This window comes from Dromiciops gliroides, chromosome 6, assembly GCF_019393635.1.
Source record: "Dromiciops gliroides isolate mDroGli1 chromosome 6, mDroGli1.pri, whole genome shotgun sequence".
Lineage (NCBI taxonomy): Eukaryota > Metazoa > Chordata > Mammalia > Microbiotheria > Microbiotheriidae > Dromiciops > Dromiciops gliroides.
The window spans coordinates 39,098,899-39,119,506 of NC_057866.1; the positions used below are offsets into that span (position 1 = coordinate 39,098,899).

Below are 20,608 nucleotides of genomic sequence, written 5' to 3' on the forward strand. Positions count from 1 at the left end.
TTATTTATGGCAGTAATAAAACACATGAATAGAGAGCATGGAAGATAAATAACTAATAATAACAACTAGCATTTATATAGCATTTAAAGTTTGCAAAGCCCTTTATAAAAATTAACTCATTGGAATCAGAGAATGTTAGTGTTGTAAGCGACCGTGGAGATCAACCAGGCCCTCCTTGTCTTACAGGTTCCCAGAGAAGTTACAAGAGTGACCCACGTGATGTCTGACTCATGGCAGAGAAAGGTTTTGTGACTCAGCCCCCTGCTCTTTCCACTATACAACACTGTCTCTAAAAACTCAGTTGCTTAGAAAAACACACATCTTATCTTAGAATAATATTTTTAGAAATCTTAGCTATGGGGAAGTGTAAGATGAGACAGGTTTGGCCTGCTCCCCTTCAGAGTGGAGAACCTCGGGAAGCCTGCTTCAGAGGCCGACTGGCTGGTGAATTATTTCTTGACCTGTTAGAACTCCTGAGAAGCTTTCCTATGCCCAAGAGTCAGAAGTTGCTTAGGTTTTAGGATGTCCAGCAAAAATCACTTCTGACAAAAATCAGCTAGATGTCTTCGGTAGTCATTGTAGTTTTTCTAGAAGTTGTTTAGAAGATATAAAATAGCATTGATAGGGTACTTCTGAAGACTACAAAGTGCTTTACCTGTTTGAAATGAGAAGTATTACTATCTTCATTTTACAGATTAAAAAAAAGTAAGGCTAAGAGAGGTTATGTGACATGCCTAGGGAATAAGTGTTCAAGGGAGGATTTGAATTTGGGTCTTGATTCCAAGTCTAGAACTCTCTGTTTTACACCAAGATATACAGAAAATCATTTTTTTCAAAAGCCAACTTGTAACATGAACATTAATGTGGAACATCCTTATTTGTGATTTCTACCTCCCCCAAGATTTAAAAAATTCAGCACATCATCCTGTGTGATGTGTTACAGTATGGTAACGGTTCCCTTTGTATATCCACAGTAACATATACACATTGAGTGACATTTTCTAGGAATGTGAGGGTATAGCCTGTATGCATGGAGATGGCCTAGACCATCTTGTAATAAAAGAAACCTATCAGCAGAGTGATTTTTAACTATTATCATTGTTAATATTTATAAAACAAAAAAGGGTCTTTCATGCATCTTGATGTAAGTCAATTTAAAATTTTCTCTTTCTCACCCCTTGAGAAGAAAAAACCCATTACAAATATGTATAGTCATGCAATAAAAGTTTCTGCATTAGACATATATAAAAATAAAAAACTAAGTCCATCAGTTCTCTAAGTGGAGGTAAAAAGCATGTTTTATCATGAATCCTTTGGAATTGTGATGGATCACTGTACAGATCAGAGTTAATAAGTCTGATTAATCAGTTAACAGCCGATTAATCTGTAGAATACTGTTGTTACATGTGATTGTTCTCCTGGTTCTACTCACTTCACTTCACATCAGTTCATGCAAGTCTTTTCAGGTTTTTCTGAAACCATTCCTTTCATTATTTATTATAGCACAATAGCATTCTGCCATATTCATATCCCACAACTTGTTTAGCCATTCCCTAATTAATAGGCATCCCCTTGGTTTTCAATTCTTTACCACCAGAAAAAGAGTTGCTACAAAGAGTTTTGGACATGTGGGTGCTTTTCCCCTTTCTCTGATCTCTCTTAGGTATATATGTAGCAGCAGTATTGCTTGGTGAAAAGGCATGCAGAGTTAAATAGCTTTTTAGGTATAATTCCAAATTGTTTTCCAGAACAGTTAGACTAGTTCATGGCTCCATATTCCCTCCTATGTTTGTCATTTTCCATTTTTTTTTCATCTTAGCCAATCTGATGGGTGTAAGGTGTTACCTCAGAATTGTTTTAATTTACATTTCTCTAATTTTTGACTATCAGCTGGGGAAAGTATGAGCCAATTCTTAAGATTATAAATGGATACTCCAAGATATTGTGAAAAAGGGATTATGATTCCAGCTTATCTGGGAAGTAAGAATGATTGCATCTGTGGTCCTAACCACCTCTCTTGGAGTGTTTATATGATATAGATAGAGGTTTGAAAGAAAAGATGAGCATTCTCTCCACCACAATCTTCCTCATTTTCCCTAACCCACCTTCATAGCTTATCTAAAACCTAATCATCTCTCACAGTCAAGCCCACAGCCTTCCTCTTCCTTGGATGGTTTACTAGGAGGAGCACTGTATTGGGAGGTAAAAGACAAGGATGCTACTCTTGGTTTTTGTCGCAGATTTAGGCAACCTTAGGCTCCTTACTTTACATTTTTGTTCTCAGTTTCTTAGTCAAATAAGGGGGTTAAATAAGATGATTTCTAAGGTCTCTTTCAGCTCTAAAATTTTATGATTTTAAAATCTTTTTTGGCATTGGTTAGACTGATGTGCTCTAAGAATACCACCAAGTTTAGAACTAGGTCATTGCTTTATTCTTGTGCTTTTCTTACTATGTTGCCATTAAGGCAGTAACAGGGGTCTTAACTAAATTTCGTCTGTCCCCTAGAGGTAGAACACATTCAACAGATATGGTACCAGACAGATACTTGCTACCTGATTCTATTTGTCTGGATACCCACCTGTAGATCTGATATTATGGCTGAGATCTAGGGCTTACTCTGTGTGTGTGTGTGTGTGTGTGCGCGTGCGCGTGTGCGCGTGCTCGTGCATGCGTGGGCTCATGTGCACCTGTGCAGAACTTGAAAAAACTTCTCTTTTCCCATCAGTTATTAACTCTGGCAGTACTGGAAGTTGTGGTGAGTGAAGGCTGCATGTAGGATTTGTCAGAAGACAAACCAAGGTTTGTGAAAGTGTTTTCTGTGATAGTTGTGAATCCCACATTTGCAGTGATGACAGGACATACCAGGCTCTCCTCTAAATGTATGGTCTAGATCAGTCAGTTAGCTAACCAATAGGATTCATTACTTTTAAAAATATGTTTATCGGGGCAGCTAGGTGGTGCAGTGGATAGAGCACTGGCCCTGGAGTCAGGAGGACCTGGGTTCAAATGCGGCCTCAGACACTTAACACTTACTAGCTGTGTGACCCTGGGCAAGTCACTTAATCCCAATTGCCTCACTTAATAAAAAAAAAAATTTTTAAACCCAAAAATATGTTTATCATTCATCTCCTCTAATTAGACAGTAGGCTCAATGAGGGCAAGAATTGCGTCTTACACTTCTTCATAATCACAAAAGCACACTGTAAGAAACCAATAAGTGTTTTGACTGATTAACCTATTAATTGATATAACTGGCTCAGAAATGAATTTTGGGACATATCTACAATGGCTGTGGTTTTACACAGACTTTTGGAAGTTTGTATGAGCTTGGTTCAATTCAATAAACAGTAAGCATATATTGTATTACAAGCTACATTCCTGGGATACAAAGATGAAATTACACAGCCCACAGTTTTAAGCGGTGTGAAGCAGACAATAATTATTGGTCATTCAAAATTCACCATTTAAAAATTCTGATGAATTTTCTCTTTTTCTTTTTTTCATAAGTCAACTGAAATACTATAGTTGAGAAGCAGAGGGGAATGGTGGAGAAAGTAAAATGGATTTAGAATCAGATGTCTTGGGTTCAAGGTTCCTTCTAGCTGTTAACAGATTTGTTAGCTGGGCCCAAATTAGTACAATGATTCATTTCACAGACAGTGAAGTCAGTTCTTTGTCACTGTTATCTATATAACAAAAAAGGAGCTATTTATTAACAATCATGAAAACTGGGGGCAGCTAGGTGGTGCAGTGGATAGAGCACCGGCTCTGGATTCAGGAAGACCTGAGTTCAAATCCAGTTTCAAACACTTGACACTTACTAGCTGTGTGACCCTGGGCAAGTCACTTAACCCTCATTGCCCTGCCCCCCCCCCCAAAAAAAAGAAACGATCATGAAAACTGACAGAAGAACACCAGAAATATGGAACCTGGCTAAACTAGTAAAACTTCCAGATGGGTGGATTAATAAGTGATATTTTTCTGGTCTAGATTAGGCAAAGAAATAGCACAGAAGCATAATATTATAATGTTTACATCCTTTCCAAGATATCACTAAAGTTTATTTTTCATGTGTTTCTGATTCTCCACATTATATTTAATAAATACTTTCCCTATAAATCAGACTTTATGAATTGAAATGGATCCTACAATTTTTTTTTTTGTGAGGCAATTGGGGTTAAGTGACTTGCCCACGGTCACACAGCTAGTAAGTGTTAAGTGTCTGAGGTTGGAATTGAACTCATCTACATTTGTAAGTAAAAGAATAGATATAAATATGGTTAGATAAAAAGAAGTAATGGATTTTACTTGAAATACAAGAAATTTTTGGTTACACATAAATACTATTTTTTAGATATCACTGTTTTACTTGATGAACTTATTATGTGCACTTACTGGTTAAAAGTTAAGAAAACTCCTATGTGTGGGTAGTACGTGGGTGGCATAGGAGATAGCACTAGACATGAAGTTAAGAACACTGGTGTTCAAATCTGGCCTCAGCCAGTCAAATCAGTCAACAAGTACTTATTAAGTACCTATTATGTGTTTCAGGCAGCTGGGTGGTGCAGTGGATAGAGTGCCGGATCTGGACACTCAAATTCCTCAGTTTAAATCTGTCCTGACTAGCTGTCTGACCTTGGGCAAGTCACTTAACTCTGTCTGCCTCAGTTTGCTCATCTGTAAAATGGGCTGGAGAAAGAAATAGCAAACCCCTCCACTCTCTCTGCCAAGAAAACTCTACATGGGGGTCATAAAGACTAGGATATGACTGAAACTGATTGAACACACATGAGTCTCAGTCACTTAATAGCTGTGTGACCCTGGGAAACTAGTTTAATCTCTTATAGCCTCAGTTTTTTCCTTTGTAAAATGAGGATAGTAATATTATCTCCCTCACAGGGTTGTTGTGATAATCAAATGGGGTCACATGTTAAGGTTTTGCAAACGATGTGATAGAAGAGATGATGATGATTGCTTTCATATATCCGGTATCATGTCCACTATCTAACCTTATTTCCAACTTCCTTACTTCTCAACATGGATCTTCTCCAGTCGATCCATTCTCTTCACTGTCCCCCAAAAGAGCCAAACTGCTTCCCAACTCTTTGCCTTTGCTCATGATACTCTTTACTCTGTTCCCTGAGGAGTATTATATTTGTTTTTTCTCCATACAGTCTCTGAAAATTCTACAAATCTTTTAAGGTCCATGTACTTGTTGCTTTCTTATTTGGCTACTCAATGCTCTCCTTGGAAATTTTACGACACAGTCTGAACCATATAATATGCCATTAATATATTAGTTTCTCTTGATCTCTTGTTTCATGCATGTATATCTTAACTTTCTCAATTAGTTTGCAAGGTCTTTGAAAGCGAGAACTCCATCTTATATTTATTTGGCATGGGGGATTGATGAGAATTGTTAAATAGTGGAATAGAACACCAGTGGAAGTTGTGTTCTTCCCTAGGGAGATGGAGAGGATGGACCAAGTATACTCTTTCTCAAATTCTAGATGTCCATACTCCTATATAGCTCTCTTCTTCTCTCTGTCTTTCTGTCTCTAAGTGTCTAAACTTATACTTAATTACAGTTTAAGAAAAAGCATGACATGAAAAGAAAATTTAATGCCAGGCTCTACAAGTCATGGCCTCCTCAACCACTGTATCCAGGTACTTTAAAATCCAGTGGCCAAGGACACATTATTTAAAGAGAGAGCTTTGACTATTACTTGGTATATACCAATGTGAATCAACAAGAACAACAATGACAGTTTATACCCCTCATGCTTTAAAACCTTTTCTTTGACGTTAGGAATGTTCTTAAAACCAAAATCCTTGTTAGAGACGAGGTGCCGGGAAATGACTGAGGCGGAAGGTTATTATCAACGTTTGATAAAGAGAAAGTTAGAATGGCCAAACTTATCACTGCTAGTTTATACTATATAATAAAGTATCAGCAACACAAAATGTTAATTAATTTCTAATTCTCTGTTCTATTATTTAGATTTCATGAAGGTTGATTGGACTTGATCCATCATTTTACGGAAAATTAATTATTTCAAATACATGCACCACTGTATGCAACCTGCCTGATTTGCATTGAGGAAAATTCAGCAGAAGTAATTGAGGCACAAGCAAATACTGGCACTGACTGAACTCAATTTTCATTCCAAATTTCTGCAAAATCCCAAGGCACAACAATATCAGATGCAAGGGGGAAAACAAACAAAAGCAATGTGAAAAGGGAACATGAAGAGAGAATATTACAAGAATCAGAGAACAAAGGGATCGCAAAACTATTTTAGTGCCGGAGATGAGCAGTGAGGGCTTCATTCAGGCAAGGTGGAATGAGATATCATATGGCATCCTGACAATTGATGTCTTCATTTAAATGTAAGAATTTACATTCTAATTAGAAAGAATTTACATCTTAATCAGAGGCAGCTGTATTATCTTGTTACTGTTTTTTTCAAAGGTAATGAACTAAAGTACTGCTGTGCTTTTTCAACCAGAAACTAAATAGACCGCGTACAGTGTTATTTTATAGCTTACCTGCTGTAAGCTGTTATTAATATTTTCAAAGATTAAATTCTAACTAAAATCTTTTTTAAATGAAAATTTTATTTGACATCACTCAGAACAATATGATAAAGACTTATTTAAAATATTTAAGCAAAACCTTTCCTAACTTATATTTTCAAATGTGTTTACCTATCAAGTTTTCATTAATAGAAAGCCAACGAAGCACTGTTAGCATTCATGAATTCAATGTTGTCTTACCTGGGGAGACCAGGAGAAAAGGCAACTTAAGTGTGCTAGAAGCACCATGCCCCAGTGGAGCCCCAGTGGAGCCCCAGTGGAGATGAAGGTCATCTGTGCTTAGGTAACTGAAGGAGTGACTAGTTAATATAAATATCACCTTACTGAAGGACTGAAGGAGAATAAGAAATGGGCCAGTTACTCATATTTGGGGATTCCAGAAAGAGGGGAAATTACTAGCTACGTGCCACAGGGTGAGAGCCAATAAATCATTTATTAGGCCCTAAGTAAGCGAAGTAAGCGAAGGATGCAAAGGAAGGCAAAAATGGGATCTTGCTCTCAAGAAGCGTGCCTTCTAAAGGAGGAAATAACACACAGATAACTGTACATATGATATACACAGCATAGATGAAAGGTAACCTCAGAGGCAGGTCACTGGTGCTGCCCTGAGGGGGTTAGGGGGGAAAGGGGAGAGAGAAGGGGGAGAGAGGAAGGGTGAGGAAGAGGGGGAGAGAGGGAGAGAGAAGGAGCGAGAGGGGGAGAGAGGAGAGTAGAGAGAGATGGAGAGAGAAGGAGAGAGAGAGAGAGAGAGAGAGAGAGAGGGAGAGAGAGAGAGAGAGAGAGAGAGAGAGAGAAGAATGGCCTAGGAAAGGTTTCCCATAGAAGGTGGGATCTGAACTGGGTCCTGCAGGAAGCCATGGAGGGATAATTCCAGGCACGAGTGGCCAGACTGTGAAGGGCTTTAAATGTCAACTAGAACATTTTACATTTAATCCTGGAGGCAATAGGGAGCCACCAGAGTTTACTAAGTAGAGGATGACATGCTTGGACCTGAACTTTAGGAAAATCACTTTGGCGACTGAGCAGAGGATGGATTGGAGTGAGAAGAGATAGGGCCCGGAGAGCAACCAGAAGACTGTTGCAATAGTACACAAACATGCACGCACATACTCACACACACACACACACACACACACACACACACACACACACACTTTCTGTAGGTTTGTATAGGATGTTTTAAAGGTGTTTCAATGAGACAGTTTAAAGACATATTTGGCAATAGAATGATTATGTGCATTCACTGAGGTTGGAAGCCTTTGTGCCTGGGAGGTCGGTGGTAAAGTTGGGAAAAGGGGAGCGTTTTGGAAGAAAGATAATGAATTTGCTTTTGGACAGATCAGTAGCTTGCATTCATACAGCAATTTAAGGTTTGCAAAGTGGTTTACACGTGTTATCTCATTTGATCCTTACAACAACCCTGTGAGATAGGTGCTGATACTATTCTCATTTTGCAAATGAGAAGCTGAGGCAGCCAGAAACTTGCCCAGAGTCACACAGCTAGTAAGTATCAAGTGTCTGAGGCCGGATTTGAACTCAGATCCTCCGGAATCCAGGGCTTGTGCTTTATCCGCTGCACCACCTAACTGCCCCGACACTGCCAACTCTTAAACTTCAATCCTATGTCTAATTTCCACTTTTAGCCATACTCTCAGTTGGGGTCATATACACTGACTTGCCTTCATTTCCTCATACCTTCTTCACTTTTCAACCACTTGCAATAGGTGTATTGCTACTCAACAGAAATTGCTTTCTTTTTTAAAAAAAATAAACATTTTTATTTATAGTTTTGAGGTCCAAATTTTATCCCTTCTCCCCCCCCCAGTAAGCAATAGGTTATACATGTGCAATTATGTAAAACATTACCATATCAATAATTTTACACAAGAAAACATGAATAAAAGAAAAAAATGAAAGTGAAAATAACATGCTTCAGTCTGTGTTCAATTCTTTCTTTGTAGTGGATAGTATGTTTTATCATTAATCCTTTGGGGTTGTCTTGGATCACTGAATTGCTGAGAATAGTTGTCACTCACAGTTCTTCATCCAATAATACTGCTGTCTCCGTGCACGATGTTTTCTTGGTTCTGCTCACTTCACTATACATCAGTTCATACAAGTCTTTCCAGGCCTTTCTGAAATCCTCCTGCTTGTCATTTCTTATAGCACAATAATATTCCATTACCACTATATACCACAGCTTGTTTAGCCATTCCCCAATTGATGGGCATTCCTTTGATTTCCAATTCTTAGCTACCACAAAAAGAGTTGCTATAAATGTTTTTGTACAAATGGGACTTTTTCTCTTTTTGGGGATATGTTTGGGATATAAACCTAGCAGTGGTATTGCTGGATCAAAGGATATGCACAGTTCTATAGCCCTTTGGGCATAGTTCCAAATTACTCTCCAGAATGGCTGGATCTTCAGAAATTGCTTTCTTAAAGATTACCAATGGGGTAGCTAGCTGGTGCAGTGGATAAAGCACTGGCCCTGGATTCAGGAGGACCTGAGTTCAAATCCAGCCTCAGACACTTGACACTTAACTAGCTGTGTGACCCTGGGAAAGTCACTTAACCCTCATTACCCCAGAAAAAAAAAAGGAAAAAAAAGGTTACCAATGATCTCTTACTTTCTAAATCCAATAGCTCATTCTTAGTCCTCATTCTATTTTACTTCTTTAGCTTTTGGCACTCTGCTGTCCCAACCTATTCCCTCCGGAGTCTTTCTCCTCTCTTGGCTTTTGTGGTATTGCTTGACTTTGGGTCTTTTCTTTTTGAGGGTTCCTTATCTGTCCCTCAAAGCTCTGACCTGGAGCCTCGATTCTTTTTTCTCTCTATAATTTCCTTCTGGGTGACTTCATCCGCTACAATGGATTCCAAGATAATTTCTACAAAGATGAGTCCCAGACCTAGACTTCCAGACCTAATCCTAAATTCCCATATTGCACTGCAAAGCGCCTTGTTGGACAGATGTCTTGGGTGTTGTTGTTTTTTAAACTCAAACTCAGCATTTACAAAATGGAACTCATTTCCCTCAAAATGTATCCCTCCTCCAAATTTGACTATTTTGGTTGTGAAAACCACTATCCTTCCAGGCCCACAATCTTTGAGTCATCTTGGATACTTCCCTCTCCCATCTTCCATATCCAATAAACGGCCAAGTCATACTGGTTTTATATACACAGCACCTCTTACAACCTTCCTCTTTACTAACCTATACAACCGTTATCATGATTTTGGCCTCTGGATGACTGGACTAACTTCCTGATGGGACACTACCTTCACAGCTTTCCAACTGATATTTCTAAGACACAGACCTGACCAGGACACACTCAAAATAAAAAATCTCGAACGGTTTTCTGTCTCCAGGACAAAATACACACTCTTCAGCTTGTTATTTATAACCCTCCACCATTTGGATCCCATGACCTTTCCAGATTTATCTTGTTCCATTCGCTTTCTATTCTACATTCTGGCGAAACTGGCTTCCTAGCTGTCCTCTAATATGGATGTACCTTTGCAGAGGTACTCCCCACTTCCTGAAAGGTGCTTCTTCCCTCCACTCTCTGGAATATCAGCTTCCTTCAAGGATCAGCTCAGGTGCTAACTCAAAACAAGAAGCTTTTCCTGAATCTCCTAAGGTTGCTACCCTCTTGTTGAAGTATATCAGACAGCTCATTAATATTGAAGCTTTTGGTGCCTATCTATTATAGAAATGTTTGCCCTTTGCCGCCTTGGATGCTGGGAGCTGGGTAGTAAGAAGGCTGTGTGTGTGTGTATGCATATATGCTTATGCTTGTGCTGATATCTGTGACTTGCCTGTGTCTTGCTAGGAGTTACAACCAAGAGTGCTTACTATTGATAACAGTTTCCACATCTTAAATGACTTCATTCTTAGTAGCATCTCCTGCAAAGGTTTAGCTGATGAGATGATACAGCCTCAACATGTTGGCACAAAAGAAGTTACCTAGATTCATCACTTCAACAAACACCAATTAAACCCCCAGAATATACCTGCCTATGGCAGAGATGTTAAACTCATGGTGTGTGGCCTCAAGCTCCAGCAAAACTCCAGAGTTCAACCCCCCAGCCAGATAAAAATATAATTTGGAAATACTTAGTAAGATGAATACAAATAAAACACAACATAGCTAATGTTAATTTGTGGCTTTCTAAGTCACCATGTGGCACGGAGATCTGTTTCCATTTGAGTCTGTCGTGGATCTCACAACAAAACATCAGCAAACAAGTTATGAAAGGCCTCTGCCATATCTTCATGGAAATGTCCAGCAGGGTTGTGAGGCTGGATTGGAGCTCAGGAGAGACTAGAGCTAGATTACAAAGATCTGGGAATCATCTATACGGAAATAATTGTTGAACTCATAGGCACCTGAAATGAGAATTGCCACCATAACTGAAGTTTGCTGATGTTTTGTTGTGAGATTTATGTCTAACTGGGAACATTTTTCGAAATGTACTGCTAGAATGGAGGAATGGAAAACATGGTCAATGGTCTTTGGAGCAGAAGGGTCAAGTAGGAGAAAGTTCCACCTACACTAGGGACGTATTTTGTGAAATGGAAGGACATAGAGCTCTGGCTCCTTCTCCAGCTGTAACTCCAAGTTTACCTGCTTATGACTCTCTGCTGGGGGAAGAAGTACCAGCCCTCTAGATTCCCGATGCCCCAAGGCAATGGCCTGCCCTAGTTCTGTCTTTGGGTACCAATCATTTTAAGAACTAATACATGGGGGGGGGGAGGGGAGGGAAACGGGAACGGGGATGGGGGACGTGGTAGCTAAGATAGTAGGACAGAAGGAAGTAATAAAGCTGAACTCTTCCCTACAACTATTCCAAAAGGATTCAGAAAAATACATCAAACCAAATCCTAATTGGGAAAATCAAGAAAAACAACAACAGTGAGTCAGCAAATGGAGGCAGAGAGGTCTGTGGACACTTGGGAACAGTGTCTGGCCAGGAGTGCAATGTAAGAACGGAATGATCACATAAGATTTAGCAGCCACCGCTATGATGAAGCAGGATGCTTAGAAGATGATGTTCCAGGAGACCAAAGTTCTAAACTTATCAACAAGAATAATTTACTCAGCATAACTGAGTATAATCCCATAGATTACAAAATGAACCTTTAATGAAATACAGGACTTTGAAGCATTCCTGATGAAAAAACCAGAGCCACATAAAAACTCTGAAATATAAACACAGGATTTTAGAGTAACATAGAAAGACAAATACGAATGAGCAAACATAAAGGATGAAATGTTTACATTCTAATATGGAGAGATGACACATACATGTGTTCCCTCAGAACCCTGTCATCAATAGGGCTCCTAAAGGGAATAAATAAGACAGAGGGCCTGGGAATAGTCTTTTTAAAAAAAAATGTTTCAATGATCATAAAAGAAGGAAAGGGAAGGAAAAAGGAATACACCCTATGGGAACGAGAAGAGGACAAGTGTGTGGGGGTAATTATCTCACCTAATTTAGGTGAACAAACAGAATTTTATGGAAACAAATAGGAAGGGGTAGGAAGAATGGATGACATCTGTACCTCACTTTCTTCTGAACTGGTCACAGAAATGAAGAATACACACACAGCTGAGTACAGAAATACATCAGGAAGAAACGAGGAAGAAGCCAGGGGAATAAGAAGGAGAGTAGACTAAGGGAATCATTAGGAATAAGCAAAACAAACTCTGGATCATGAAAAGGGAAAGAAAAGATAAGAGCGTGTGATTGGGCTCTGGGGATGGAAAGAGAAGAGAGGCAGGAGAGCAGAAGCAGATGGCAACAAATCATATTCTTCTTGATAAAGAAGGGTCAGGAAACTCTAATCAACTCAATGACCAACCATGACTTATGATAGACTCATGATGAAACATGCTACTTACCTTCTGACAGGTAAATTGACTTGGGAGGCAAATTGAAAAAATATTATTTTGGGACATAATCGATGCAGGAAATTATTTTGTCTGACTATGAATATTTATTGCTACAGTTTTTCTTTTCATTTCTTTTGATAGGGGAGGGTAGGAGAGAAAGAAGGTGGATTTTAATTAATTGAAAAAAAATTTTAAAAGAGTGTAGAAGGGGGGGGGCAGCTAGGTGGCGCAGTGGCTAGAGCACCGGCCCTGGATTCAGGAGTACCTGAGTTCAAGTCTGGCCTCGGACACTTGACACTTGCTAGCTGTGTGACCCTGGGCAAGTCACTTGACCCCCATTGCCCTGCAAAAAACAAACAAAAAACAAAACAAAAAACAACAACAACAACAAAAAAGAGTGTAGAAGGAGCAAAGCTAAGATTAGAAGGGAAACAGTTAATTGGAGGGAAAGCCTGCACCAAGTTACTCTGACAAAAGTCTTGTTTCTAAGATGTACAGTATGTCTCAAAGCTTTACTAGCTTTTAGTTTATTTGAATAGACTATTTTAATCTATTTAGTCTTTTTATAAAAGCTTAATAATTTAAGCCTTAATAGTTTTTAGTCTGTTTAATAGCTTTTAGTCTATTAAACTTTAAAATTGAACTCAGACTTTTGAGACATCATATAAGGAGCTGTTTCAAATCTATACAATGAGCCATTCCCCTATTGATAAATGGTCAAAGGAAAATACAAACAATTCTCGAAGGAAGAAATCCAAGCTATCAATAATGATATGAAAAAATGCTCCCAAACCCTAACAGCCAGAGAAATACAAATTTTAAAACTCTGAGGTTCTACTACATACAACTCAGATTGGTAAAGTTGACAAAAAAGGAAAAAGACAAATGTTCGAGGGGCTTCAAGAAAAAAGGAGCATCAATGCACTGTGGGTAGAGCTGTGAATTGGTCCAACCTTTTTGAAAGGAATTTCTAACTGTTTCAACAGTTAATAAACTGTGTATGTTCTTTGACAGAGTGCCAATACTAGGTCTATGTCCCAAAGAGATGAAAGAAAGAGGAAAAGGTCAGCCATGTACATATATATATCTTTATATTGTGTGGGTATATGAATGTATTGGGTAGCAAAGTACTCAACACTAAGGAGGTATCTGTCAATTGAGGAATTGCTGAATAAATAGGAAAACTATTGTGTCAAGAGAAATAACTAAAGAGATTGTTTCAAAAAAATTTGGGGACCCTTGTATGAACTGATGCAGAGTGAAGTTATTAATACAATCAGGAGAATAATTTATACTGTAGCATCAATGTTGTGAAAACAAACAAATCTAAAAGACTTAAAAACTCTTATCTACTAAGGGATCAACCACAATTATAAAAGACTGAGAAGAAGGCTAACCACCTCATGACAGAAAGCAGAACTAACCACATATTTTTGGACATGGCCAATATGAGAAAGTGTCTTGCTTGACTATATTTACTTGTTATGAGGTTTTCCCTCCCGCCTGCCCAAGTGGAGAGGGGGTGGAAGGGAGAAATAAACAAACACTTGAATATTTAAAAAATTAAAAAGCAATGTGGCATCAGACTGAAGGAAAAGTTAAACATTACATTTTAAAGTAATTACTGTGTACCATAGTACTAACAATTCTTCTTAGGTATTTTATCTAAATGTTGGAATAATGCCAAATCACTGTGTAATTTAAGATTTTAAATGTGGATTCTAATATGTTCCCCTAGTTTTGAGGGAAACTGACTAAAATCACTGATAAAACGAGTTTAGGTTTTTAAGGGTTTATTGGAAAATAGAAAGAAAAAGATTGAGAACAGAATTCCAACAGCCTGGCATTCCTATCTTTCCTCAAATTTCGTGTGAAGTCCTCTGCCGCCTCCACCACCAAGTCAGGAACCCAAAAAGTGCAAGAGCTCTCCGCGCAGGCTCCCTTTCCTCCTTCCTGTCTCCTCCCAGAAAATAGGAGGCTCTTCAAGTTGATTGGCTGGTAGCCTTGATAGACAGCACCCATGAGCAAACGTCATTTCCTGACGCCAAGGAAAAGCCACAATGTCTCTGAGGCATTTTCCTCATGGTGGAGCTTTCCCACAGCAAGTCTCCAGTAGGTGGCATCATTCCAATCATTACATCACCTTTTTCCCAAAATCTGATTTATAACTTGTGATAGACATGAAATTCTAGTGAATACTCTTGATAGGATAAACTTTTGTTAAACATTTTAAAAGATGTACAATCTACTCTAGTTGAGCTAATGGAATGAAACACAGGTTGCAATAATCTAAGTAATCAACTAAATGAAAATTATATTTATTTAATTCTGTACTTATACTTGAATGTGGTTCTATCTGATATTCTGAAAATTTATATTTTGAATTAAATACTAAACTCATAATGAAAGAATTTGTTTTAGATGGATGAAAACAATTCAAGCTTATCCAGCTTAAGCTCCAATACAACTGCATCATTTCTTAGACTGAAGCAAAACCCTTGAATAAATCAGAGATCGACTCTAAAATCTGAGCTCCTATCTTCACTGGGACAGGTGAGAAATTGTTTTAAATGACAAGTTTAAGTCTATTGTATGACTATAAGTCACAGAACACTACAGTAACTGAAGATATGGCATTGTGCATTACCTAAAGGACAATTAAAGACACACACACTGGATGTGAACAGGCGGCAACACATTATAGAAGAAAGGAATTGCAAAGGAAAAGCATTATAAAGGACATCATAAAAGAAATGTATGAGAGAGGAAGATAGTTTGGAGAGATCATAAGAACAAGATTATAATTGATGGGCAGCTCACATGCTTCTTTGGTATCCCAGCTATGTCAAGAGAAAGCTAGGCAGGGCTCCTGTGGGGATCTTATAGGAGAACATGGACAGGAGCCAAAAATGGCGAGGTCGACTTAGAGGATTTTGGATTTATGTCAGTGAAAGAATCTCCACACGGAGATCACAGATTCATTAGAGTATTGAAGAGAGTCTTTTTCAGCTCCTGATGGGGTGTAGTCAAGAAATATCCTCTACAAATGAAAATATTTAATAAGGCAAATGAAGTAATAACAGACACAGAAATTTGAAAGCTTTCACTCAATCAAAATGGAGTCAATCTGCTTGCAGATAACACAATTTTCTTTATGAATTACATCCTGAAGAATATTTTACTAAATTTCTTAACCTAAATTTAGTAATCATAGATATTTTAAACCTGTAAGGGGACTCTGAGGTGACCTAATCCATGAAGAAACAGGCCCAGAGAGGGGAAGGGACTTGCTGATGTGTTGTTTAAAAATCTAAATGTGGGTTCTAATTGTCCCCCCAGTTTTTGGGCGAAACTGGCTAAAATCACTGATAAATTCAGCAAGAGTTTAGGCTTTTAAGGGTTTATTAAAAGATATATTATAAGATAGTGAAGAGAGAGAAAGATGGAGAACAGATTCCTTATAGCATGGAAATCCTAGCTTTCCTAACAGCCCACATGAAGTCCTGCCATTAAGCTGATGTCTCAAACCAAAAGAGCCAGCTCCAGTCTGCCAGCCCCCCGCTTCCTACTTCCTGTCCTCCTCCCCTCTAGAAACTGTAGCTCGTGGGTACAAACACAGTGACTTTTCTATCATCCCTGAGGATTAAAATGAGGTCCAAGAAAGAGTGACATATGACCCCTATCTCACAAAAAACTTCTGAAATTACATGGAGCTCCCCACTTGTTTAACTGCATATAAGACCCATGGAGAGAAACTAGATTTGTGAGATAAAATGCCATACTAACTCCCCACCCCAAGTCCCTTCTAGATATAAGGGGCTCTGTTTTGATGAATCAGATGACCTCCCCACCCCTCACTGTTCAGTTTCCTTTTGTGTGTTGCTTTCTTCCGTTAGACTGCAAGCTCCTGGAGGGAAAGAACCGCCCTTATCTTTCTTATTTGTATCCCCAGCAGTTAACACAGTACCTGGCACATAGTAGGTGCTTAATAAAAGTGTGCTGTATTTTACTGAATTGGCTAGTCTGAGAAATCAAGGAGTATTTCCTAGATTAATGCAAAAAGACAATGAGGATGGGAAAAAGGAGTTTGATATTGATTAGGTGAAATCTTCAAAAAATGTATTTTATATAATAGCTAAGTCCTTACCTGATAATCCTAAAATGAAGGTGGTCATTAATAGACATATTTGCCTAAGAAGAAATATCACAATAAAGATGCTTAGAGAGTAAGTAAAGTAATGCAATCACCTATCAAGTCCAGTGAATTCCTCACACTTATAAAGAGGTAGTTTAATGCATACTGTGAACAAAATCTTATTCTCAAAAGATTATATCTGGTAAAATAAAGGCCTAGATTAACTAGCATTTACAGTAGGGTGCTGGATGCACCGACACAGAATTTCTATTAATGTATTTAAGGATCATTTCATATACACACAACACAAAATATTTAACTTGTGATAGGGAAAACCATTTGATAGTAAAAAATGTAAATACTCCAAAATATTGGTACACATTTCTTGACCCTAGCTAGCTAAAATGGTAGACATGCTGATTATAATTTTATCTTGCAAATGGAAATAAGACCTGTACATATGAGTGAGCTCTGAACCAGTCTAATATTTGGGAGCCCTCAAAACATGATACTATAACAACAGAAGAGATGCTTCTTAAAGCAGCAAGTCAAAGCTTGTTGAAGGGGTAGTTCTTGTCTGTATCTCAATCAATAGTCTAGGCAGATGAATCAATAAGATAGAAGAGATACATGGGAGTTTATGTAATGACTTCAAAAAAAGCAATCCTGTGATCCAGATTTTTATATACAGAGGCATAGACTTTAGGTTGCAGGTATTAATTAAGCAATATGTGTAAAATGTCTATTTCACATATGTTGAGATTTCTCTTAAAAATCCTCAAATGAGATTTTTATATTGCTGTGAATTTTTATATTTGCAAATAGACTAAAGCCATACATTATGACAAGATCCAAAATCTCCTAGGGTAATCTGCCTTGATGCATTTCTGATAAGAGGACTGCATTGTGAACTAAATGCATTACTTTTTGAAGACTATATGACTATGGTGAGCAGAGTAAATACACAGATGGCACAGGCCATAAAAATATAATCAAGCTTTATGATATTGGTCATATCAGATTTCAGAGATGTACCAATGGCTTAAATTTGAGTGCTGAGTGTGCCACAGAGTGCTAAACCGTTTCTGGATTTTACTTTTGGATACCTGTGTACAGTGTGCCAGATGCATTTAATTTTCTTTCGTAATCTCCTCATTATTTTCTAGTGCTTCCATTTCTGCCATCTTGCCTTCTCACACTATTTCCTGAGTTTCTGTATACTGAAAAATAACATCAATGGTTGACAGAATTGGTAAGGCCGGGTGTGCTACCCAAAAGGAAAGAAGTTCTATCAATTCTCGGTATATTATTACTTTTTATTAGATGAAATCAGTTTGTTTAGATTGCCTTGAAACAACTACAATGTGAAACACTAGATCAGTTTGTCAAGAGGTTATGGAACTGCCTTCCCTGGAGACCTCTGAAAACTGCCTAGATAACCATCTGTCTGGGGAAACAGATTAAGATGTCTTCCCTCCAGCCTGGTGATTCTGTCATTCATTCTCTGTCTGTCTCTCGGATTCTCATTCATTCTCTCTCTCTCTCTCTCTTTCTCCCTCCCATCCTCCCTCTTTCCTTCCCTCTTTCTGTCTCTGTCTCTTGCTATATAACTGATCACACATTCAAAAGAGTTGGCATGGGGGCAGCGAGGTGACGCAGTGGATAAAGCACCAGCCCTGGAGTCAGGAGGACCTGAGTTCAAATCTGGCCTCAGACACTTGTCACTTACTAGCTGTGTGACCCTGGGCAAGTCACTTAACCCTCACTGCCCTGAAAAAAAAGTCAGCTGTGTGAAGTGCAACCAAGACAGAGTAAGGACATGATGGTGCCACTACATGCTCGATTCAACCTGGATTGTGAAGAGCCTTGTGTCTATGTTGCACCTGTGGATGGGTCAAAGGCACTGGAGATATTTAGCCTGGAGAAGGGAAGACTCAACAGGCTATGACAGCTGTCTTAATGTATTTGAAATGTCACGTGGAAGAAAGATTAAGCTTCTTGTCTCTGGTCCCAGAGGACTGAACTAGGAGCAATGGATCCCAATTACAAAGGGGAAGATTTGGGCTTGCAGGAGAAGCTTCCTTTAGTTACAACTACAGTTAAGGGGGAATAGGCTAGCCCAGATTTGGTAGGTTCTCTCTCTTGGATCTTGATAAATCTTTGCTCTGAGCTAGTTGTGTTTACTATCTGATTACGAAAGTTAGGTTCACAGGTTGAGGTTCATGAACTATAATTTTAGGAGGACAGAGTCAGAGGATGCCCGTCCACCAACCCTGACCCCTGACCCCAGAACTAGTGGTAATAGTAGTGGTAGTAGTATTTACCTCTTTAGGAGCCTGACTTGCATAGTTATGAATGTTGTTGTAAATGTAGCCCCAAAAGGGCCAATACATCCCCCCTCCCCCCCCCCCCGCCTTGCATGCGGATAACTCCAAGAAGTCATCACTAAATCAAGAAAATTCTCAAGGACTGGCTTCTTGAAAGACCAATCAGGAAATCATAGGAGCTATATACAATCAAATAATGGATAACTGTAGGAAGTTATGAGACTTTTATGTCTATCATCCATCTATCCATCTATCCATCATCTATCTATCTATCTATCTATCTATCTATCTATCTATCTATCTATCTATCTATCTATCTTTAAGATAAAGCAAAACCCTATGAATGGCAGGGATTTCTTAATGCATATGGTAGGTGTAGCCTTGATTGATCTATTAACAGATGAAGTCAATGTGGTCAAGCGTAACTCCAAACTCCACGTGTAGCTCTACCCCTAAAAAGCCATATGATCTTGGTCAAGTCATCACATTGGAACTATCACTTTATATGCTGGGCCTCAGTTTCTTCATCTGTCAACTAACAAGGTTTGACTAGAAGATGTCTATGTTCCTTTCCAGATACAATACTCTATGGTTCCATAATTCTAAAGTATGCTAATTCCCTTTTTTTTTTGAGGGGGGGCAATGAGGGTTAAGTGACTTGCCCAGGGTCACACAGCTAGTAAGTGTCAAAGTGTCTGAGGCTGGATTTGAACTGAAGTCCTACTGAATCCAGGGCCCATGCTTTATCTACTGTGCCACCTAGCTGCCCCATGCTAATTCCTTTTAAAGCTGGTCAGGGTATGTTATGTCATGGCTAGATATCAAATGCCTACCAATGTCAATAACAGAGAACAATAAAAAAAATTCATCATGAAAGAATTAATTCTTCTGTTCTCAAAGGGTACCAATTGGTTAATTATAATTATACAATTAGTGTTAAGACAGAATTTCTACTGTCAGAATCAAATGAAAATGCATGAAACATTAGCTGACACTGGTCACTTAATATGAAATTGAAGACATTCTAATATACTCCTGAACACATAAAAACAATTTCATTTGCTAATAGGAATATCAAGATGGAGGAACTCTGGGGCAGCTACGTGGTGCAGTGGATAGAGCACCGGCCCTGGATTCAGGAGGACTTGAGTTCAAATCCAGCCTCAGACACTTAACACTTACTAGCTGTGTGACCCTGGGCAAGTCACTTAACCCCAATTGCCACACACACATACACACACACACACACAAAATATGGAAGGACTCTAAAAGAACAAATGAGCTCTCAGAATCAGTCAGTAACAGAACAAATATTTATTTAATGCTTACTATGTTCTAGGCACTGGGGATACAAGTATGAAGAAAGAAACTTTCTACTGAAGGAGGTTATATTCTACTGGGGAGACAACATCAATATATACATATATATCTATCTATCTACATAAAAAAGTATTTTTCCACATGCACCTATATATATATATATATATACATATATATATATGTATGTATGTATATATAGGTGCATATATATGTATCAATATGGAGAGAGAAGGGTGCATATGGAAAAATACTGATGATAATAACTGGCACTGATAAGGCACATCCTATGTGCCAGGCACTATGCTCACCCTTATGAGAACCTTATTATCCC

The 20,608-nt window shown here is 38.5% G+C and overlaps 1 protein-coding gene across 1 annotated transcript in view; it reads right to left on the reverse strand.

Annotated features, from left to right (window-relative positions):
• Positions 1-20,608, reverse strand: part of ELP4 (elongator acetyltransferase complex subunit 4) — a 242,931-nt gene that overhangs the window by 65,611 nt on the left and 156,712 nt on the right.